The sequence below is a fragment of the Lutra lutra genome, chromosome 7, assembly GCF_902655055.1.
Source record: "Lutra lutra chromosome 7, mLutLut1.2, whole genome shotgun sequence".
Lineage (NCBI taxonomy): Eukaryota > Metazoa > Chordata > Mammalia > Carnivora > Mustelidae > Lutra > Lutra lutra.
In genome coordinates, this window is record NC_062284.1 from 21,756,806 (window position 1) to 21,781,558 (window position 24,753).

General features: G+C 36.7%; 1 protein-coding gene and 1 pseudogene across 1 annotated transcript in view; both read right to left on the reverse strand.

The window, feature by feature from the left end:
• OTUD7A (OTU deubiquitinase 7A) overlaps window positions 1-172 on the reverse strand; it is a 358,018-nt gene extending 357,846 nt beyond the window's left edge. The window contains exon 1 of the mRNA XM_047738332.1: window positions 1-172. The gene's annotated coding sequence lies outside the window, so the exon portion shown is untranslated.
• LOC125104367 (60S ribosomal protein L4-like) lies at window positions 94-22,715 on the reverse strand (annotated as a pseudogene).
• Window positions 22,716-24,753: the final 2,038 nt, after the last annotated feature.

Consider the following 24,753-nt stretch of genomic DNA (forward strand, 5'->3'; position numbering starts at 1 on the left):
CTGCCGCGCCGCGCCGCTCCGCTCTGCCAGCCTGCAGCGCTGCAGTTGCCCCTACCCGACTTCCATTTTCTCTCGCTTTAAAGGAAAATCAGATCAGCTGTTTTGCTCGCGCTCGGGTTCCGCGGCCCCCTCCTCAGCTGCCGCTCGCGGTCTCGGGGGCCTCTCCTCCCCCGCCTCCTCCCGCGCTCCGCTCCGCCCCTTGCGCCCCTCCGCTCCGCCCGCGGCCGCGCGCAGCGCCCGCCTCCCGGCTCCGCCCGCAGCCGTCCGGCGCGCGCCCTGCCCTGACGTCACCGGCCGCAGCCGCGCCCCGCCCCCGCCTCTCGTGGACGAGCGCTCGCCGCGCCCCGCCCCCGCTCCCCCCCACCCCCCCGCGCCTCCAGATCTAGCCTCGGAGCGCGCGCGCCCGCGGCTAAGATCTGCACCGCGCGCGGGACCTCCAGGAAGAGTGCACGTTACTCCCGCGCAGGAGTGTTCGCTCTTCTCGGTGCCCCTTGGCGACTTGGGGGACTGCAGGAGAAGCTGCTTAAATAGCCTGCCTTTGCTTTCTGCACCCTCACACTATGTGCTTCCACCCTTCTCACTTCTTCGCCCTGCTCACTCTTCCCAAACTTTGTCTCACCCATCCTGTCTCGGCTCCAATTCCAAGCCCTGCTTGGCCAATGCATCTCTTTAATGCGAAGTTGCTCCTTTTGCTTCCTAAATTCGTGTTCTGACCTTTCCCCATTCTTGCCTTCCTCTTAATACTTCTTCATGCCACCACTTCCTTTGGTTCCTGTCGCTGATACCAAGGCCTGTCCACTGCTTTCTTTTCACTCTCACATCACTCTGTGGGTGTAACCACGCCCTTCCTCCCAAACAATGCGTTAAGTTACAGGTTAGTTAATACCATCCTCGTGCTTTTCTTGACAACTGCTATTTTACTTAGTTTAGGACATTTTGCTTAGTTTTGAACATTACATATATGTTTAGTAATTGTTTAATAATTTGTTTGACTTTTTAAATTGATACACAGTAAAATTGACCTTTTGAGGAGGGAGGGGTTTAAACACTTGTTTGGATTCTTGTAGCCACCAACACAATTAGGATACATCACCCAAAGAATTCTGTCTTGTCCTTTTATAGCCAAACCCTCCCCAAACTCGAATACACAGACATTGGCCATAGTTTTGCCTTTTTGAGAATGTTATGTATATGAAATTATGCCATATGCAGCATTTTGAGTCTGACTTTATTCATTCACCATTATGCCTTTGAGATTCATCCATGTTGTTGTGTGTATCAATGGTTCTTTTTATTGTTGGATGCTATGCCATTCTTTGTACCACATTTTGTTTATTCAACCACTGAAGGATATTTGGGAGATTTCCAGTTTTTGGCGATTGTGAATAGACATTCTTCAAACAGTTGCATGTAGAATGTTGTATGCACAAAAGTTCTCAAATTAGTTGGGTAAATACCTTGGAGTATCAATGGAAAAACTCATTTAACATTAGAGGAATCCTACGGTTTTCCAGAGTGTGTACACCATTTTCATAACCACTAGCAATATAGAGTCTCACCTTCCTGCATCCTTGATATGATAAAATATATTTGATATATATGTGTATAATTTATACATATATATGTATATACATGAATATATGACATTTTCATAGTTGTGGAGTCATATGTCATTGTCATTTTAATTTTCAATCTTCTTATAAAAATGATGTTGAACATCTTCTCATATGCTTATCTGCTAGCTGTGTATCTTCTTTGATGAGGAATCTGTTCACATCCTTTGCTGATTTTTAATTTAGGTTTTTAAATGTTCTTATTTTTGAGTTTTAAGAGTTCTTTGTGTATTTTGGATAAAAGTACTTTATAGGATATGTGTGTTTTGCAAATATTTTCTGCCAGTGTGAGGCTTGTTTTTCATTCTCTAAATAGTGTCTTTTGCAGAGCAGAAGTTTTTAATTTTAATAAAAGTCTAACTTAGCGTTTTTTTTCTTCCAAGAATCATACTTTTGGTGTTATATCAAAAAAAAATCACCAAATCCAAAGTCACATAGATTTAAGTATGTTTTCTTCTTCACATTTTATAGTTTTACATTTTACATTTAGGTGCATGATCCATTTATACTTAATTTTTGTGAGGGTATAAGGTCTATCTCATTTGGTGGGTTGCTTTTTTTGTTGTTGTTGCTTTTTTTTTTTTTTTTTTTTTGCTTGTTTTGTTTTGGCGTTTGGATGTTCAGTTGCTTCGGCATCATTTCGAGAAAACTATTCTTTCCCCACTGAATTTCCTTTGCTTCTTTGTCAGGAATCAGCTGACTACCGCTATGTTGGTATATTCTGTTGCATTGATTCATATGTTTATTTTTTGACCAATAATATCAGACTGTCTTGATCACTGTAGTTTTATAGTAAGTCTTGAAGTTGGCTAGTGTCATTCTTCTGTATTATGTTGGTTATTGTAGCTCTTTTTGCTTTTTCATATAAACTTTAATTTTTTATTGAAATTCAATTTAATATATACTGTATTATTAGTTTCAGAGGTAGACTTCAGTGATTCATCAGTTGCATACAATACCCATTACTTCAAGCTCTTTAATGTCTATCACCCAGTTACCCCATCCCCCTTTCATATAAACTTTAGAATTAATTTGTAGATCTCTACAAAATAGCTTGTTCAGATTATAATTGAGATTCCATTGATCTATGGATCAAGTTTAGAAGAATTTATGTCTTAACAAGATTTTGTCCTCCAATCCATGGATATAAAATATCTATCCATTCATTTAGATCTTCTTTTAATTTTTCAGCAATGTTTTATGGTTTTCTGTATAAAAGTTCTATGAATATTTTGAGTTACATGTAAGTATTTTTGGAGTTATTGTAAATGAATTTTTTTCTTAATTTCTAATTTCAATTATTTATTGCTGGAATATAGGAAAGCAGTTGATACTTTATATTGACCTTGAATATCTTGCAACCATGCTATACTTGCCCCAGGAGTATTTTTGAAGATTCTTTGGGATTTTCTACATAGAATATTGTCATCTACTAATAGAGACAGTTTTATTTCTTCCTTTTCAATCTGTATAGATTTTATTGTCTTTTTTTTGTCCTCTTGAACTAGTCAGGACTTCCAATATAATGTGGAATAAGAGTGATGAAAGAGAATATCCTTGCCTGGTGCCTGATTTTAGGGCGGAACATCCAGTTTCTCACCATTAAGTATAATGTTAACTTAGGGTTTTTGTTGCATATTCTTTATCAAATCGAGGAAGTTTCTATTTCTAGTTTGCTGAAAGCTTTTTTTTTTAATGAATTGGTGTTGAATATTGTTAAATGCTTTTTCTGCATCTATTGATATGATCACATGATAATTCTTTTTTTTTTTTAAAGATTTTATTTATTCATTTGACAGAGAGAGATCACAAGTAGGCAGAGAGGCAGGCAGAGAGAGAGGAAGAAGCAGGCTTCTGAGCAGAGAGCCCGATAAGGGGCTCGATCCCAGGACCCTGAGATCATGACCTGAGCCGAAGGCAGCGGCTTAACCCGCTGAGCCACCCAGGCGCCCCATGATCACATGATAATTCTTATTTAGCTTATTGATGTGATGGATTTGATGTCTGAATGTTGAGTCGGTCTTGCATAAGCAGGTTAAATCCTACTTGGTTGGGGTATGTAATTGTTTTTATACAGTGCTGGATTCATTTACTTATTTGAGAGCGAGAGTGAGAGACAGCATGGGCAGGGGGAGGGCAAAGGGAAAGAGAAAAGCATACTCCCCACTGAGCAGGGATTCCCCATGCAGGACTTGATCCCAGGACCCCGGGATCATGACCAGAGCTGAAGGCTGACGCTTAACAGAAAGACCCACCCAGGCACCCTGCAATGCTAGATTCAGTTTGCTGTTTTGTTAGTCAAGATTTTTTATGTCTATGTTTATGATAGATATTGGTTCGTAGTATTCCTTTCTTGTAAAATCTATATCTTGTTTTGATATTAGGGTAATGCTGGACTCATAGGATGAGTTAGGAAGTGCTCCTTGTGTTTCTAACTTCGGGAAGAGATTGTAAAAAATTAGTATAATTTCTTTAAATTTAAACCTTTGGTAAAATTCACATTGAAACCATCTAGGTCAGTGATTATTTTGGAAAGCTATTAATTGTTGATTCAATTTCTTTATAAATACAGACTCATTTAGTTTATCTACTTGTTTTTGCATATATTTTGGTAGTTGTCTTTAAAGGAATTGATTCATCTCTTCAAAACATTCACATTTGTGGGTATATAGTTGTTGATTGTCATTCTTTATTTTTTTTAATGTTCATGAAGTCAGGAGGGATGAAATCTCTTTCATTTCTGATATTGTTACACTGTGCCCTGTATCTTTTTTTCTTGGTAAGCCTGGCACAGTTTTACAAATTCTTTTTTTTTTTTTTTTAATTTATTTGACAGAGAGAGTTCACAAGTAGGTGGAGAGGCAGGCAGAGAGAGAAAGAGGAGGAAGCAGGCTCCCTGCTGAGAAGAGAGCCTGGTGCGGGGCTTGATCCCAGGACCCTGAGATCACGACCCCAGCAGAAGGCAGAGGCCTAACCCACTGAGCCACCAAGGTGCCCCTCAGTTTTACAAATTCGAGTGATCTGTGCAAAGAACCAGCATTGGCTTCTTTCTCTTTTAATTTTCTCTATTGTTTTTCTGTTTTTCATTTTTTTAAAAAAGATTTTATTTATTTACTTGACAGATGGAGATCACAAGTAGGCAGAGAAGCAGGCAGAGAGAGGAGGAAGCAGGCTTCCCGCTGAGCAGAGAGCCCGACGCGGGGCTCCATCCCAGGACCCTGGGACCATGACCTGAGCTGAAGGCAGGGGCTTTAACCCACTGAGCCACCCAGGCGCCCCTGTTTTTCATTTTTTAAATAGCCCCCCCACCCCTATCCAGTAACCATCATTTCTTCTCTATAGTTGAATGTCTGCTTCTAGGTTTGCCTCTCTTTTTTTCCCAAGTTTTTATTTAAATTCCTGCTAGTTTTCATATAGTGTAATAATAGTTCCAGGTGCAGAATTTAGTGATTCTTGCACATGTAACACCTGTGCTCATCCCAACAATTGACCTCCCTAATACCCATCACCTATTTAACCCATCCCCCACCCACTTCCCCTCCAGTAACCATCAATTTGTTCTCTACAGTGAAGAGTTTGTTTCTTGTTTTTTTTTTTCTCCCTGTATGTTCATTTGTTTTGTTTCTTAAAGTCCACAAATGAGTGAAATCATATGGTATTGGTCTTTTTCTGACCGACTTAACTTTGCTTAGCATAATACTCTCTATTTGCATCCACGTTGTTGCAAATGGTGAGCTTTCATTCTTTTTGATGGCTTAGTTATATTCTTCACATCATACACGAAAATGAATTCAAAGTGGATTAAACACCAAAATGTGAGGCAGGAAACCATTAAAATCCTAGAGGAGGACACAGGCAGTAACCTCTTTCACATTAGCCACAACAACTTCTTTTTTTTTTTAAAGATTTTATTTATTATTTGACAGACAGAGATCACAGGTAGGCAGAGAGGCAGGCAGAGAGAGGAAGGGAAGCAGGCTCCCTGCTGAGCAGAGAGCCCGATGTGGGGCTTGATCCCAGGACCCTGGGATCATGACCTGAGCCGAAGGCAGAGGCTTTAACCCGATGAGCCACCCAGGCGCCCCCACAACAACTTCTTATTAGATATTTGTCCTGAGGCAAGGGAAACAAAAGCAAAAATAAACTATTGGGACTTCATAAAAAATAAAAAGCTTCTGTATAGTGAAGAAAACAATTAACAAAACTAAAAAGCAGCTTACGGAATGGGAGAAGATATTTGCAAATGGCATATCTGATAAAGGATTAGCATCTAAAATCTATAAAGAATTTTTAGAACAACACCCAAAAAACAAATATTCCAGTTAAAAAATGGGCAGAAGACATAAGTAGGCATTTTCTCAAAGAAGACATACAGATGGCCAACAGATATGTGAAAACATGCTCAACATCACTCATCTTCAGGTAAATACAAATCAAAACTACAATGAGATATCACCTCACGCCTGTCAGAATGGCTAAAATTAACAACACAGGTTTGCCAAGGATGAGGAGAAAGGGGAATCCTCTTGTACAATTGGTAGGAATGGAAACTGGTGTAGCCACTGAGAAATAGTATGGGCATTCCTTAAAAAGTTAAAAATAGAACTACTCGAGATAAAACAATTGTCATCCTAGGTATTACCCGAAGGATACAAAAATACTAATTTAAAGGAGTACATACACCCTGATGTTTATAGCACCATTATGAACAATAGCCAAATTATGGAAAGGGCCCACATATCCATTGACTGATGAATGGATAAAGAAAATGTGGTATATATACACAATGGAAGATGGTGTTCTCCTCCTCTTTTATGATGACTTGTAAATTTTTATTGGGTAATGAGAACTGAGGTAAATTGTCCAGTACAATGAGGATTGATGTTAATATGGGTAGGATTGATGCTCTGTTTTTACAACTGTGGTTGTAGGTTACCAGAGGCCTCAAATTTTTCTGTTGTCCTTGTTTGTTGTCTTCTCTCTTAACTTTGAGCTTCCCTAAGGACTCCTCCTCAAAGAATCCGTGTTGTGCAGCTCTTTTATCTGTTACCCACTGTTAGTATCCTTGAACCCTGTCAGCATAGTGGTAAGGTATGGGTGAAGGAAAGTGTTTCATAATCTTCCAATTATATTGAGTCTTTTAGTACACATGTTTCTCTGCCCTGTGACCTTGACAGGTATTTCTTCTTCTATTGATTCCTCTTCCCTCATGCCTTAGGTAAGACAGGCAGGCTACAGGGGGTGGATTGAGAGGACTTTCCTTTTTTATGGTAGTGGGACAGGGCTCCAATAAAAGCTTTCCCCCTGGAAAGCATGCTTCTTTTATGGAAAAGTCTCTGGTATATTTCACAAGAATTAGTCTTTCTCTCCCTGTGAATGCCAAAAGGGAATCTTCTTTGGACCTGCATTGTGAGAACCTGGCAAGGTTTCTAGAGGTAATGTACATTAAAGTGTGGAAGTCCTCCTAAGATTGGGCCCCCAGGAGTTTCTCACTTTCAAACTGGTCCACACTCAGCCTCTTGTAATTTGTCAAAATTATCGTTTAGGCGTTCTACCAGTGTGTGGCTTCAGTAGCTTCTCCAGGTAAGCAGATCTCAGTGTGACTTTCTAGATTCACCTGTCTTCTCAGATTTCCAGGTGGTAGTTTTTCCTGCAACACCAATTTTATAAGGGGTCCAGGAAAAGTCACTGCTTTTCCGTTTGTCCAGTTCTTACTGTAGAGACAACAATGATTTGCAAGTTCTTTACACACTAGACCCCAAACCATATGTCTCCCTATCATTATGGTTGTAACATGTATTTCCCTAATGGCTAATGATGGTGAGCCTCTTTTTATGTGCTTATTTGCCATCTTTCTATTCTTTTTGGTCAATTTTCTGTTCAAGTCTTGAATTCATTTTTATGGTATTATTTTACTTCTGTTAAGTTTTGAGGGTTCTTTATAAATTCTGGATACAAGTCCTTTATCAAATATATGATTTGTAAACATTTTCTTCCATTCTTTAGTTTATCTATCCATTCTATTAAGAGGTTTTCTTTTTCATAAAACAAACATTTTCCATTTTGATGAAGTCTGATTTAGGATTTTTTATTTTATTTTATGGCTCAGATTTTTGGTGAGATACCTAAGTACTCTTTGTCTAACTCCATGTAACAAATATCCTCTATGTTTTCTTCAAAAAGTTTTATAGATTTGCATTTTATATTTATATATCATCTATTTTTCATTAATTTTTTATAATAGGTGTGAAGATTTGGTCCAGGTATGTTTTTTTTCTGTGTCGATACCTAATTTTTCAACAACATTTGTTGAAGACTTTCCTATCTGCATTGAATGACCTTTGTACCTTTGTCAAAAATCAATTGTGTGGATTAATTTATGTATTTTATGTTGCATTGATTATTATATCCCTTCACCTTCTTTGATTACTGTAGTTCTATATTAATTTTAAAAATAAAATGCTGTGAATCCTATGACTTTGTTCTTCTTTTCAAAAATATTTGGCTTTACTACTTCCTTTGCTTTTTTTTTTTTTTAAAAACTTCACTTATTTATGAGAGAGAGAGATAAAGTGCAAGAGAGAGCACAAGAAGGGGGGAGAGGGAGAAGCAGGCTCCCCACTGAAGGAGGAGCCAGACATTGGCAGGGACCTCGATGAAGCACATAATCCCTGGACCGTTGGTCCAGCTCCCTGCCAAAGGCAGACGCTTAACTGACTAAGCCACCCAGGTGCCCTGTTCCTTTGCCTTTCTATATAACTTTCAGAATCAAGCTTATCTGTATCTACAAAAACACTCAATGAGGTTTTGATTGGAATGGAGTTAAATTTGTAGATCAGTCTGGGGAGAACTGATATGCTCTATGTATGTACATAATAAGTCTATTTATTTCTTCTTTGATTTCTTTCATCAATGTTTGGTAATATCAAGGTCCTTACATGGTTTGGTAAACTTATTTGTAAGTATTTCAAAATAATTTTTTAAAGGTATTGTGAATTTTCAAAAGTTCCCATTTTCATTGTTTATTGCTATTATTCAGAAATATGATTGACTTTTGTGTGTTGACTTTACATCCTACAGCCTTATTATTTCTTCTTGTTTTTTTTTATAAATTCAATTGGATTTTATGTATGGATAATATTATATTCTGTTAATAGGAACAGTTTTCTTCTTCTTTTCCCATCCATATGCCATTTATTTTTTTTCCTCACAAATTGTACTAACAAGAACTTCTAGTAGGAAAATGAATAAAAGAGATAAATGTGGACATCCTCGCCTTATTTTTGATCTTTGGACCAAAAAAATAAAATAAAAAAATAAATCTATCAACATTAAGTGTGATGTTAGCTGAAGGCTTTTTGTTGATGCCCTTGGCAGGTGTTGTTGGTGGTGGTGGGGTCACTTTTAGTCTTAGTTTGCTGACTGTTTGTGTTATGAGTGCATATCAAATTTTGACAGATGTTTCTTTTGAGTCGATTTAGAGGGTAATGTAGTTTTCTTCACTAGTCTGTTAATATGGTGGATTATGTTTCTGTTTTTGAATATTGAACCAGCCTTGCATTCCTAGGATATATCCAGCTTTGTCATCGTGCTTTTTTTTTCTTTTTTATGGTTTGTTGTAATCAATTTGTCAGTACTTTGTTGAGAAATTCTGCATCTATCTTCATAAGGATATTGGTTCATTGTTCTCTTGTACTATCTTTGACTTCACTTTGGCATCAGGGTAATAGTTATCTCATAAAAAATATACTTTCTGGAAGTAACTGTGTGGAATTTATACTGTTTCTTCTTTGAATACTTTGTAGTTTCACCAGCAAAACTGTGTGCACATGGAGGGTTTTTTTGTTTTTAAAGAAAAATTCAGAGTTTTGTTATAGGTAGATATGGAACTATTCAGGAATTCATATACAACTTTATGAATTTACTCTCTTGCTCTCCCTTCTCTTCAGTCTTCTTCACTCTGTCCAACATTCTGGGGTCTTCCAGCTGTAAAACTAGGACTCTAACCTCCACGTTCTGCCACACACTTCTCACAACTACATCTCCATTCAGGGCCAAGTTGCAGGAGCATAGCAAAAGAAAAAAAAGCAACAGAGACATTCTTCACACTCTTGAGAACACACCTCTTCTAGTCAGAGAGAAAGGTCAACTATATCAGCATTTTAAGTGCCTGCCTGGCCTCAATTACATCTGCTGCCACCATCACCATGGTGCAGTATTGCTTGAGGGTTGGGGTAGGAAAGAGAGGCCAAAAGAATTGTAAAATTACCCCCAATTCAAAGAAATAGAAATAAAACATTTCATGTGAGTGAAAATCCTAGCGGGTGAGGAAACAAGACATATCCTCTCCCATCCTCAATGTGTTGGAAGGGACAGAGATGCGACCCTGCACTGTAGTCATCCTCAGAACAGGAGAGGTCATATATAGATGCCACTGACAGGTGTGTCTTTGACCCTTTGACCCTGGGTCCCCAATAAAAACTACCAGCTGAGCAGAGGAGACTGGGAAGAAGTCAGCAGCATAGATTTCGAATTTCCCTGAATCCCCTGATAAAAACAGAACAACTAAGGTAATAAGCTGAAAACACTTGAACAACATGTGCAACCAACTTAGGAGATAAAATAATCTCACAAATACCAGTGTTGGAAAGGGTGGGGACAAACCATCAAGAGATAATACCCCAGTGCAGTTTTAAGAACTATGAGGAATTGGGACTCCTGGATGGCTCAGTTGGTTAAGTAGCTGCCTTCGGCTCAGTCCCACATTGGGCTCCTTGCTCAGCGGGGAGCTTGCTTCTCCCTCTGCCTCTGCCTACCACTCTGTCTGCCTGTGCTCATGCTCTCTCTCTCTCTCTCTAATAAATAAATAAAATCTAAAAAAAAAAAAAAAGAACTATGAGGAATTGAAAGAAAGATAAAGGTGGCCTAAAGGTAATTCCTTCTATTTCTTTTTGTACTAAAAATGTTTATCAGGTATGTCTTTTTAAAACAGTCTTATTGAGATATGATTGACCTAAGATAAACTGAACACACTCAAAGAGTACAATTTGACCAGTTTTGACATATGCATATAGTCAAAAAATCATCACCATGACCAAGATGATTAATATTTCCATCACCCCCAATTTCCTTGTGGTTCTTTATAGTTCCTTCCTTGTGTCCTCCCTGTTCTTCCCTCTTCTCTCCCAGGCAACCACTGGTCTGCTTTCTGGTGTTGACATTAAAAAAAATTATCTTTTCTGTCTTCATTGAATTTGTTTTTCTCCTTTAATATGTAATAGTTTTCCTAATGTTAACCCATGCATTGTTAGATCTCTTTTACTAATGTTTTGTTTAGGATAATGACATCTACATGCATGAGTAAGATTGGCTTATAATATTTCTCTCTTATTATCTCCCTGTTTTCAGTATCAAAGTTATACTAAATCCATAAAATTAATTGGAAGATATCAGGATTGGCTGGGTTGTATGACATAACCAAGGAGGCTAAACCTCTCAAGAGGTTTAATGCAACTGTCAATTTCTAGTTCTTGCTATATCTCAGGGCATCTGTGCTCATCCTCTCTGTCTTTCTGTATGCTGCCCTGTGCCCAAAGAAGCCCATCTGTATCAAAGGGCTTGCTTACTCTCAAGCTTCTTATTGGGTTTGGCCAACAAGGAGAACTGGTGAGAGAGGAGAGGGAGAAGATCAAGTGAGGATGTTCCCTATCTGTGGCATTGCCACAAGTTGACAAACTAGCATAATCTAGCCTGATTTCCAAGATGGTAAAACTTGCACTCCACCAAGTACCTGCAACAAGGCTATTTGTATAACATTCATGTCTACTCCAAGAAGTGTGGACTCTATATATTTGAAACAATCTGAACAAAATGAAAATTACTTACTACTTATTTAGCATAATGTGCTATTAAGCCATCTGGGGGTTCGTTTTTTTTGTTACTGGTCATTTAATTTTTATAGGTACACTTTATATACAGTGTAAATATTGTGCTGGTTCATACATATATATTTCGGTGCATTTTGCCAAATGTATAAACCCATTTAACCCGCATCCCTATTAAGAAATAAAACATTCTTATTGTCCTGGAAAATCTTTTTTCTAATTAAAGATTTTATTTTGCCCATCCTAGGTCTTTTGGATTTCTTTATAATTTGAGAATCTATTTGTTAATTTCTACAAAAATACTGCTAGGATTTTTATTGGAGTTGCCTTTAATTCTACAGATTACTTTGAAGGAAAAAATGCCACCTTAAATATATTGAATCTTCCAACCTATTAATATGATATATAATGTATTTATTAAGGTTTTCTTTACTTTCTTTAAAAAATGTAATATAGCTTTCAGCATATATATCTTATACATATTTTAAAAAAATTATCCATTAGTATTTATAACTATCCCTAACTACTATAAGTGGTGTATAAACATTAATTTTTCAATTGAATGTTGTTAGTATTTTTTTAATATTTTATTTATTTATTTGACAGACAGAGATCACAAGTAGGCAGAGAGGCAGGCAGAGAGAGAGGAGGAAGCAGGCTCCCTGCTGAGCAGAAAGCCTGACATGGGGGTGGGGGTGGCTAGTCTATCCCAGGACCCTGAGATCATGACCTGAGCCAAAGGCAGAGGCTTTAACCCACTAAGCCACCCAGGTGCCCCTGAATGTTGTTGGTATTAAGAGTACATTTGATTTTGATTTTGTATATTGACTTTGTGTACTGAAACCTTGCTAAATTCAATTATTAGTGGGTTTTTTTTTTTTTTCCTTCTTCTTGTCATGGATTCCTTAGGGTTTTCTACAAAGGTTATTGTGTCATCTGTGGGTAAAGGCAATTTTATTTTTTTATTTCCATTATTTCCTTTTTTTTTTTTTTTTTGTCTGAATACATTGGCTTGGAAATTCAGTATTATACCGAATTAAAGTGTTAAACATATGTTTTGCTTTGTTCTAGCTCCTGTGATGCCATATCCAGTTTACTCATCCTTCCCTTCCTTCTGACAACCACTGGTTTGTTCTTTATATTTATGTGGAGGTTCCTAAAAAAATTAGAAATACCATCTAATCCTATAATTCCAGACATTATATTTCTTGTTATGTATTTTTTTTTACCTTGCAAAGAGTTTCATCTTAGTTGAATTTGTTTGCAAAAAAAAAAAAAGTTGATAATATTACCTTATTGTCTCATTTATGTCTGTAGGATCTATAGGGATGTCTCTTTCCTTACTGATATTAGTAATTTTTGTTTTTCACTTTTTTTGTCTTGATCTATCTTACAGGGGTTATAATTTTTAAAATCTTTTCATAGAGCTAGCTTTTTCCATTGTCCATTTTATGTTTCATAGATTTCTGCCCTTATCAGTATTGTTCCTTTCCTTCCACCTAATTTAGATTTTATTTATTTTTTTGTAACTTAAAAAGCACTTTATATAATATTTAAACTGATTAATATTATTCTAGATACATACTTGGCAGCAATCCCTGCACTTGGATATGTTGTGCTTTCGTTATCATTCATTTTTACTTATGAGTTCATTTTAAACACATGAATTACTATAGTTCCCATACACTACAAACTCAGCCTTCTCTATTATTAATGTCTTATATTAATGAAGCATTTCCTATAAATAAGCAGATATTGGTGTATTATTTTTAGTTGAAGTCCATAGTTTATTTATTTATTCTTAGTTCTAGGATCCCCTGGGATCACAGGATACCACATTATATTCAATTTTCAGGTCTCCTTAAGTTTCTCTTGCTTGTGATAGTTTCTAAGACTTTCCTTGTTTTTCATGACTTTGACTGTTTTGAGTACCAAGTATTTTATAGCATGATTCGCTATTGCAACTTGTCTGTTTTTATTTTTCCTCCCAAATAGAATGGGGTTATGGGTTTTTTGAAAGAAAAAGCACAGAGATTAAGTACCATTCTCATTGTATCTTATCAAGGGTACATAATGTCAACATGGTTTATCACTGTTAATGTTGACCTTGATCACCAGGCTAAAGTAGCATTTGTCAGGTTTCTCCACTAAAAGTTACTGTTTTTTTTTTCTCTCTTCATACTGTACTTTTTAGAAGAAATTTACTTTGTACCTTCTACACATAAGGAGTGGAGAGCCATATTGCACTTCTGTGATGGTAGAGTATCTACATAAATTATTTGGAATTCTTCTACATAGAGTATTTTTCTCTTCTCTTCCAATAATTAATTCATTTAAGTCTGTGTGGACACATGGATGCATTTCATATGTTTGGCTATGATCCAGAATTGTTTTGTTTCTCTAATTGTTCCACTTTGACCATTGGGAGCTCTTTGTGTTACTTTTATGAATAGAATTTTGTTTTCTTATTGAAGAATAATTGAAGTATATTAAAGTACATGTACTTGAAATGAAACTGAAGTATGCTAACATACATGTACTTACAGTCAGTTTCTTGTTTTTTTTAAAGATTTTATTTATTTATTTGACAGGTAGAAAGAGCACAAGCAGGGAGGAGCATCAGGAGGGAAAGAGAGAAGCAGGCTCCCCACTGAGCAGGGATCCCAGTGTGGGGTTCCATCCCAGAACTCTGGAATCATGACCTGAGCTGAAGGCAGACACTCAACTGACTGAGCCACCCAGACACCCCTTACAGTCAGTTTTGACATAAATACATATACCTATGAAACCACTATCACGAATTAAATAAAAAATTTTTCATTACCCTCAAAATTTTCTCTCCATCACTATCCCCATGCAACCACTAATTTCATTCAGTCGCTGCATATCAGTTTACATTTTCTTTTTTCTTTTTTTTTTTTAAAGATTTTTTTATTTATTTGACAGACAGATCACAAGTAGAGAGGCAGGCAGAGAGAGAGGAGGAGGAGGCAGGCTCCCCGCCGAGCAGAGAGCCCGATGTGAGGCTCGATCCCAGGACCCTGGGATCATGACCTGAGCCGAAGGCAGAGGCTTTAACCACTGAGCCACCCAGGCACCCTCAGTTTACATTTTCTTGAATTTATATATACATTTACAATTTTTGTTTTACCTTGCTTTTTTCACTCATCATAATTATTTTGACTGTCACTTGTGTTGCATGAGTTACTGAATAATATTCCACTGTATAGATATTCCACAAATTATTATCCATTCACTTGTTAAAGGGCATTTGAGTTATTTCCAGTATTTGGTTATTACAGATAAAAATGTGGTATACATTTATCTATAGATCTTTGTGTGAACATATGATTTTATCCCTCTTGGATAAATAACCATAAGTAGAATGTTGGCTCATATGGTAGCTGTATGTTTACATTTTTAGGAAACCATAAAATTGTTTTCCAAAGGAGCTGTATCATTTTATATTCCCACCAGCACATGAATATCTCAATTTATTCATATTCTCATAACACTGATAAAGTCAGTATTTTTTTAATTTTAACTTTTTTGTTATAACATTTAGTGATCTAATGCTAATGGAATGTTATCTTATTTAGTGGCTTTTACTTGTGTTTCCCTGAAAAAATAATATCATTGGCATATTTTTATGTAATTATTGGCTATTTATTTTTTTTTATTTGTGAAGTACCTGTTCAGATATTTTCCTTACATTATTATTAGTTTGTTTTTGTTATTGTTTTGTAAGAACTCTTTCTGTTTTCTGAATATCAGTCCTTTGCCTGATACATTTTTGCAAATATTTTCTTTCCACTTATGGCTTGCCTTTTAGTTTTCCTAATAATTTTCTTTGCTCTTTAGAGAGCAAAATTTTTTTGTTTTGGTTAAATTCTATTTACTTGTGCATGTATATATGTATTTCTGTTTTACAATTTGACATTTATGTTGCATCTAAGAAAACTTTCCCTACCCCAACACCACATAGACTTTGTGTTTCCTTCTAGAAGTTTTATAGCTTTCGATTTTATTTTAGGTGTGTAATCCATTTGAAGTTCATTTTTTTTATGGTGTGAGATAATGGTTGATGTTTATTTTATTGCTAATGGTTTTCCAATTGTTCTAACATCCTTTATTCAAAATATTTTTTTCCACATTTAATTGTCTTGGGACCAGTGTCAGAACTCAGATCTGTACTATACACATAGGTATAGACTGTGTTCCATTTATCTACTTTTCTATCTTGATGCCAAATCCACATTGCCTTGATTAGTGTATTATATGAAGTCTCAAAGTCAGGTAGAATAAGTCTTCCAAATTATTTTCTTGTTTAGTCTTATAAAAGTCTATTGTGTTTTCATGTAAATTTTAATATTAACTTGTCAATTTCTTAAAAAATCTTTCTAGAATTTTGTTTGGAATTATGTTGAATCTATAGATCAATTTGGGGATATTTGATATATTTCTTTTTCCCACTGTCTTTGATCAGGTCTTTATTCAAAATTAGCTGTCTAAATGATTTGACTTTTATGGAATAAATAAATTTAAGTTTTTAGGCAGCAGGATTCTTTTTTTTTTTTAATTTTTTTTTATTTGACAGAGAGAGATCACAAGTAGATGGAGAGGCAGGCAGAGAGAGAGAGAAGGAAGCAGGCTCCCTGCCAAGCAGAGAGCCCAATGCGGGACTCGGTCCCAGGACTCTGAGATCATGACCTGAGCCAAAGACAGCGGCTTAACCCACTGAGCTACCCAGGCGCCCCAGGCAGCAGGATTCTTATCTTCCATGGTGTGTTTCTTTTCTGCAGCCAGGTTTCTTGGTAGTTGCGACTTTTTTCCCTCCAAAGGTTTCTTCTTCTTCTGCACACCAGTAGCCTTCTTTCCTTTCTTCCCTACCATGGGCTTCTCGCCTAGAACCCCCTTCTCATCTGATTTGGCTTCTAAGTTTGCTGCTGCCTTATCCATCCAGAGTTTGTAATTCTTGGCCTGGCAAAAAATGTTGTTCTCATGCATGGTCTTTGCATATGGATTTAGCTTCAACATGATTCTCGGGTTCTTCTGTGGATTCTTCTTCAGGTCTCTGTCATGAATCTTCTTGCATGATGCTCAGAGGGCTCTTTGAATCTCTGGGCTTTTCAAGATTCTGCGAAGGTCTGTATTAAACATCTTATACGTGGGAATGTTGTAGTTACTCTTTAAAAAAATTTTTTTTTAAAGATTTTATTTATTTATTTGACAGACAGAGATCACAAGCAGGCAAAGAGACAGGCAGAGAGGGAGGAGGAAGCAGGTTCCCCACTGAGCAGAGAGCCCGATGTGGGGCTTGATCCCAGGACCCTGATCCCATGACCTGAGCCGAAGGCAGAGGCTTTAGCCCACTAAGCCACCCAGGCAACTGTTGTAGTTACTCTTGAGGGAGGCAGCCTTACACCAAGTGCCAACAGATTGTGTAACTTGCAGAAAGCTCTTTCAGTACAAATGCAGAAATGTCCCACAGGTCCACCAGGAGCAAGTTTCAAAATGTTCAGTTGCTTACATTAAGTAAAGTAATTCCCAGGATGTTTCTGAAGGCCTCGATGATACCGTTGTCTTCATTGTAGGTGATGTAGGGTCCACTGCGCTGCATACGATGATGGTTTCTTGTTTTGCCCTTGACAGCTCTCATTCACTGAGAAGCACAGACCTCTTTGATATCGTTCCTTTTTGATATCATAGACCTTTTTTTATATCATCCCATTGATATCATAGACCTTTTTGGTATAATTTAAGTTTCTTAAGAAGCAAAACAGACTCCTTAGTCTTCTTGCAACCTTCAGCTTTATCTTCAGCCATGAAAGGAAGTTCAGGAACTTCCTCAATATGATGACCTTTAGACATGACTAGAGCTGGTAAGGCTGAGGCAGCTAGGGCAGAGCAGATAGGATATTGCTTCTGTGTTGTGTTCATTGTGCGTTGTTGATGGCGCCAGGTTTTGGCTGGTGCAAACATGCGGCCACCACAACACATATTTCCAAAAGTATCCTGGCCTTTTTAAAATTGTTATTATTTTCTTAATAAAATAGCTTTATTGAGGTATATTTAACACTTAAAAATATGAATACATTTAAAGTGCACAGTAAGATATGTTTTAACATATGAATATACCTGTTAAAGTATCACTATAATCAAGATTGTGAATATATATGACATCCCCTCATATTTTTTTCATGCTGCTTTATATCATTCGATCCTTCACCTCTCCAGTCTGCCTCTATCCCTAGTCAACCTTTGATAGCTGTCCCTATACACAAGTGTGCTTTGTAGAATGTAAATAAAATTCTCTTTCTCTTATTTGGCATAATTATTTTGAGATTCGTTTATGTTGTTGCATGTATCACTAGTTCATTCTTTTTTATTGCTAAGTAATATTCTATTGTATGAATATAATACATTCTGTGTATTCAATCATTGATGGGGATTTTGGATTTTATAGGTTTTTGGCTTTTACAAATATAGCTGCTATAAAAATTCATTTGCATATTCTTGTATGAATATATGCCTCTATTTCTCTTGGGTAAATAAATACCTAGGTGTGAAATGACTGGAATGCATGGTATATTAATTAATTGATTTTCAGATGTTAAATCAACCATACACTGCTAGGATTAATCCAAACCGGCCACGCATTTGCTCTTTTTCACATGTTGATTCAATTTCTTTGTATTTTGTTCAGGGATTTTGTGTTTATAGTCATAAAAGCATTGCTCTGTAGTTTTCTTTTCTTGTAATATCTTCTCCCAGTTTTCATATCAGAGTAATTCTTGTCTCATGGAATGAATTGAGAAGTACTCCTTCCTCTTTGATTTTTATGTAAGAGTTTGTAGTTTATGTAGAATTAATATTATTTCTTGCTTAAATTCCTTAGTGAAGATATTTGGGTCTGGTAGCATTTTTTTACTTGTTTCCTTTTTAAGGATGTTGAGTATAATTTTAATTTCCTTGATAGAGGACAATTCGTGCTCTTAGTTTCTTCTTGAGTGAGGTTTCTAGTTTATATATTTCAAAAAGTTGTCCATTTCATCTAACTTGTCAAATTTATTGATATAATATTATTAATTATAGTCTATATATTTCTTTGAACCTATAGAATCTGTCGTAATGTCACTTGAAGGTAGTAATCTGCATCTTCTTTCTTTCTGATCAGTCTGGCTAGGGGTTTATCAGTTTATTGAGTTTCTAAAAGAATTGACTTTTGATTTCATCGATTTGTTTTTTTGGTTGGTTTTCTGTTACATTAATTTCTACTTTTAAATTCCATTTCTTCTGTATATATTCCCTTATAGTTTGCTCCTTTTTCTTTCTGGTGGACTCTGTGGTCATTGACCCGAGACCTTTTCTTTTTCTAACGTAATTAAAGTGGAAGCCCACAAATTTGCTATGTTGTGTTTTCATTTGCATTTATACTTTCTAGTTTCCATTCTGGTTTTTTTTCTTTGACCTCTGTGTTATTTATAAATGTGTAAATTAGTTTCCAATATTTAGAGATTTTTTCCCACCAGATATATATCTATGACTGGTTTCTAGTTTAATTGTTTATGGCTAGAGAATGTACTTTGTTTGACTTAAATCCTTTTAATTTATTGAGACTTGTTTTAGAACCCAGAATATGTTCTACCTTGGTTAATATTGTTTCTGCAGCACATGAAAAAAAATATTCTGATGTTGGTTATTGGAATGTTTTATATATCAATTAAGAAAAGTTGGTTAACTGTGTTATTAAAGTCTTCTGTGTTGTTACTGAGTTCCTGTTATTTGTTCTATTAATTCTTATTGTTAAATATTTTATTTTTAAGTAATCTCTACACCTAATGTGGGGCTTGAACTCATGACCCCAAGATTGAGAGTCACATGTACTACCAACTGAGCCAGCTAGGTGTCCCTCTATTAATTCTTAAAAATTAATAAATATTAATAATTATTTAAATCTCTGACTGTAACTATGGATTTGTCTATTTCTCCCTGCAGTTTGCTTCAAGTATTTTGAATGGGTGATTGCATACATATTTAGGATTTTCACATCCTCTTTAACTGACCTCTTTATCATTGTGAATTAAGCTTATTTTTTATAGCATTCTGTCATCCAAAATTGACTATTTCTGATATTTGAGCAAATTTAGTACTGTTTCTATTATTTTTAATATGGTTTACAATTTTCTATCCTTTTTCTTTTAAATGATTTGTATCTTCATATGTAAAACATGGTTTCTCTGTTTCTCTCTCTCTTTCTTTCTTTCTTTCTTTTTTTTTTTTTTTTTGTAGATAGCATATAGTTGGGTCTTGAACATTTAATCTAATCTGCCAATCCCCAACTTTTTTTTTAAAGATTTTATTTATTTATTTATTTGACAGAGAGAGAAAGAAATCACAAGTAGGCAGAGAGGCAGGCAGAAAGAGTAGGAAGCAGGCTCACCGCTGAGCAGAGAGCCCGATGCGGGGCTCAATCCCAGGACCCTGAGATCATGACCTGAGCCGAAGGCAGTGGCTTAACCCATTGAGCCACCCAGGCGCCCCTAATCCCGAACTTTTAATCAGAGTGGTCAGACCCTTTAAAGTTACTGTGATAATTGGGAAAATTAGCTTTAAATCTTGTTATTTTTTTCTTTTATCTCTTTTATACTTTGTTCCTCTTTTTTTCTATTTCTTCTTAGGTAAAATGAGTGTTATTTATGATTACAATTTAACATCTGTTGACTTATGTTATTGTTTGGTGGTTGCTTTAGGATTTATAGAATGCATCTTTAACCTATCACAGTATATCTTCACGTGATCTTATAAAAATTTTAGTAGAACATAAGAACCATACAAAGTATATTTTTTAGTTATCCTGGCCTTTGTGCTATTACAGTTATCCATATGATTTTATACATTTTATCAACTCCACAGTACATTACAATTACTGTTGTTTAAACAACTTTCTTTTAAATGGGTTTAAATAATAAGAAACAATCTTGTATATTTACCCAATGTAGTTATCATTTCTGGTCTCTTCATTCAATGTATAGATCCATATTTCTATCTTTCTTCTGCCTGTTAGATTTCCTTGTTTTGTGATAATGAATTATTTTGGCTTTGTATGTCTGAAAATATCTTTATTATATCTTCATTTTTGAAATATATTTTCTCTGGATGTAGTAATCTAGGTTGACAGTTTTTACTTTCAGTGCTTTAAAGATTTCCCCTGTCTTATTGCTTTCCTTTTTTTTTTTTGATTTTTTGTGTTTTTTTTTAGATTTTTTATTTTTTTAATTTCTTTTCAGAGTACCAGAATCCATTGTTTATGCACCACACCCAGTGCTCCATGCAATATGTGCCCTCCATAATACCCACCACCAGGCCCACACAACCTCCCACCCTTCACCCCTTCAAAACCCTCAGATTGTTTCTCAGAGTCCATAGTCTCTCATGGCTCATCTCCCCCTCCAATTTCTCCCAGCTCCCTTCTCCTCTCCATCTCCCCATGTCCTTCATGTCATTCCTTATGCTCCACAAGTAAGTGAAACCATATAATAATTGACTCTCTCTGCTTGACTTATTTCACTCAGCATAATTCTCTTCCAGTCCCATCCATGTTGCTACAAAAGTTGGGTATTCATCCTTTCTGATGGAGGCATAATACTCCATAGTGTATATGGACCACATCTTCCTTATCCATTTGTCTGTTGAAGGGCATCTTGGTTCTTTCCACAGTTTGATGACTGTGGCCATTGCTGCTATGAACGTTGGGGTACAGATGGCCCTTCTTTTCACTACATCTGTTTTTGTCTTTAATGAGAAATTTACCATCATCCTGATTTTTGCTTCTGTGTGTATGACAAGTCTATTTTCATGTCTGTTTTTTATATTTTCTCTTTATGATGGGTTTTGAGCAATTTGATTTTGATGTGCCTTGGTGTATTCTTTTTTCATATTGCTTGTGTTTGGAATTTAACATCTTTGATCTTTGGCTTTATAATTTTTACCAAATTTGAAATGTTTTTAGCTGTTATTTCTTCAGATACTTTTTTCTGCCCTTCCCCCTCTATGAATACCAGTTACACACATATTAGACCACTCAAGGTTTTGTTCCACAGCTCACTGATGCTCTTTTCATTCATTGATTATTTTTTTCCTCCATGTGTTTGTTCTTGGATAGCTTCCATTGTTGTGTCTTCAGATTCACAAATCTGTTTTTCTGCAATGTTTAACATGCCCTTTGATTTAGGTAGTATATTTCATTTTTTGTCTTAGGCTTATCATTTACATTTTTAGAAGTTTTATTTGGGTTATGTCTCTATTTAAATTTCTTGAACACCTGGAATAGAGTAACAATGGAATGTTCTTTTCTATCTATCTTTCACAAATCATTTTCCTGCTTCTTTGCATGTCTAGTTATTGTTAATTGTTGTCTGACATTGTGAATATTTTCCTGTTACATAATGGACTTTTTGTATTCCTATAAATATTCTTTTTTTTTCTCTAAGTAGGCTTCATGTCCAATATAGGACTTGAACTCTTTACCCTGAGATCAAGAGTTGCACTCTACTGACTGAGCTAGCTAGGTACCCCTAAAAATATTCTTGAGCTCAGTTTGCTGTTAGGTTACATGGAAACAGTTTGATCCTTTAAGGTTGTGCTTTAAGATTTGCTAGACAGGATCTAGTGTTCAATAAAAGGTTAATTATCACCCATAAGTGAGGCAAGTCTGTTCTTAGGATTCTACCCAATACCCTATAAATTATCCACCAATATGGTTTGGGGGAAATGTATGATTTTTGGCCCATGAGAATGTAGGCACTGTTCCCTCTGATCCTTTTAGGAGGACTTTTTTTTTTTTTTTAAGATTTTATTTATTTATTTGATAGACAGAGATCACAAGTAGGCAGAGAGGCAGGCAGAGAGAGAGGCAGAAGCAGGCTCCCTGCTGAGCAGAGAGCCTGATGCGGGGCTCGATGTGGGGCTCGATGCGGGGCTCAATCCCAGGACCCTGAGACCCTGACCTGAGCCGAAAGCAGAGGCTTTAACCCACTGAGCCACCCAGGTGCCCCTTTAGGAGGCCTTTATACAATCTCTGGTAGTTTCCTCACATGCATACCTTGATCATATTCTGCTGACCACTCAAGGACTTTTTGTAGCTCTCTCCTCTCTGGTACTCTGCTGCATGTACTCTATGTGCCTTGCTCTGGAATCTCAGTTCTGTCTCCTCCATTCAGGCAATCTCCTGGACTCTGCCTGGGTTGTACCTCTCTGTGTTGTAATCTGGAAACTTGAGGCAATTGTAGGGGTTGCTCCTATCATTTCCCATCTCCTACGGGTTACTATCCTTTGCTGTAAAGCCATTTTTCATTTATTTTACCTATTTTTTTAAAAGTTGTTCTTTCAAGCATAAAAGCATTTTGCTCTATTTTATCTGGAAACTTAAGTTAACTGTTTTTAAGTCATCCCTGCCCCATTGTGTGGACTCCTTTGTCATTGTGATCAGTCACTCTAGCCTTCCCTTTCCTGCTTGACCTCCTTCCTCAGCCCTTTCCTTGACTCCAGATCCTGGTTTAAGCATTTCTGCAGTGATAGGAATTTCTGTGTAACTCTGTAAAATCCATGTTCTAGTTTACAACCTTAAGAAGTCCCTCATATACCCCTGTTCATTATTACGAAAGGTATCTATCTATTTATTTATTTATTTATTTATTTTATCTATTTGTTTTTAATTAAATTTTTTTTCTAGATTATAAGGCGCAGAAGGAGATCACATATGAGGAAGTCTGTGTTAGAATACTGGCAGATGTGGTGAAGCATAGGGTGCATGCTCAGCCTCAGATCCAGTCTTCATGGGAAGTCAGATGTTCATTCAAGATCCCACAGAAAATTTCCATAATGTTCTCACAGGAGAAGTAGTGTGTGTCAAGCTCCTGAGTGTATCTGGCCTTTGGCTCACTGTTAAGTCTGTGTATCCAAGGTTGCATGGTCCTACAGCACAATGTTCAGGAATCCTTCAGATAAATGCCTCTCAAAGGGGGCAAGGACTTAACAGCACCTTCGGATTCCATGGAATGTCCAGAATGATGCCAGTGGTTCACAATAATATCTTCTGTGATATTCCCATCCATGCAGGCTATATAGCACTTCCCCTGTTTCCCCAGTGAAGAAATATGACTCAAGGAGGCAAAGTGACTTGCTTTGTCTCACCAGTGGGTTACAGAGGCCTGCTTCAATGAAGATGTGAAGATGTGAAGAAATCTTCACATGAAGATTTCATTCCTGAATATTTTTCAGTGCCCCATCTAACCCATTCTATTCATACTATTATTTTGGAGACAGCAGATAACGCAATGCTGTCTTGTTTTAAGTCACGAAGTAGCAGAATGGATCATTGTTATGAACTGTACCATGCCCTCCCCATCAAATTCCTATGTTGAAGCCCTAACCCCAATCTGGTTATATTAGGATACAGCACCCTTAAAAGGGGTAATTACAGTTAAATGAGATCATAGAGTAGGACCCTAATCCAATGTGACTGGTGTCCTTATAAGAAGAGGGAGAAATACCAGTGATGGACACAAAGGGAAAAGGCCACATGAGGACACAGTGAGAAGGTGACCAAGGTGAGACAAGCTGAAGAGAAAGGCTTTAGGAGAAACAGTCCTGCTGACACAGCAATCTTGGACTTCCAATCTCCAGAACAGTGAAGCAAATAAATGTTTGTTGTTTAAGTCCCCAGTCTACAGTACTTTGTTATGGCAGCCCAGCCAGAATCCTCAAGACCAAAAAAAGAGTCAAAATCAAGATTTCTCTATTCCTTTGCAAAATCTAACATTTTGTGGATTGGGGATGTTTGACTCTCTCATCAATTCAGATAACTTGACTCTGTGGAGCTCATATGCCAACATCTTGTTTAATAATTCAACCATCCCTCCAAACTCCAGGGAAAATGTCTGTCGCACCTCCTGGGAGCTGTGTTTGGAAACCATTTTTCTCAATTTGCCGAAGGTCCCTACTGAATGGTGGTGGCCCAGGTTTCTCGGGATAGGTGAATACAGAATAAGGCTCTGAAAGTGGCATTTTCTGCCACAGGAGCCAGTATGGGCAATGTCCCTACGAGCATCCTTGAGTCCAAGTCAAAAGCCACAGATCCAAGCAGCAAGAGGGAACCCTGAAGGACTGATATGGTGCCATGGTGCTTTGTAACAACCATATTAGTGTGGGAGGCACACATAGTCACACATAATGCCCCAGAAGGTGGGGGTGCT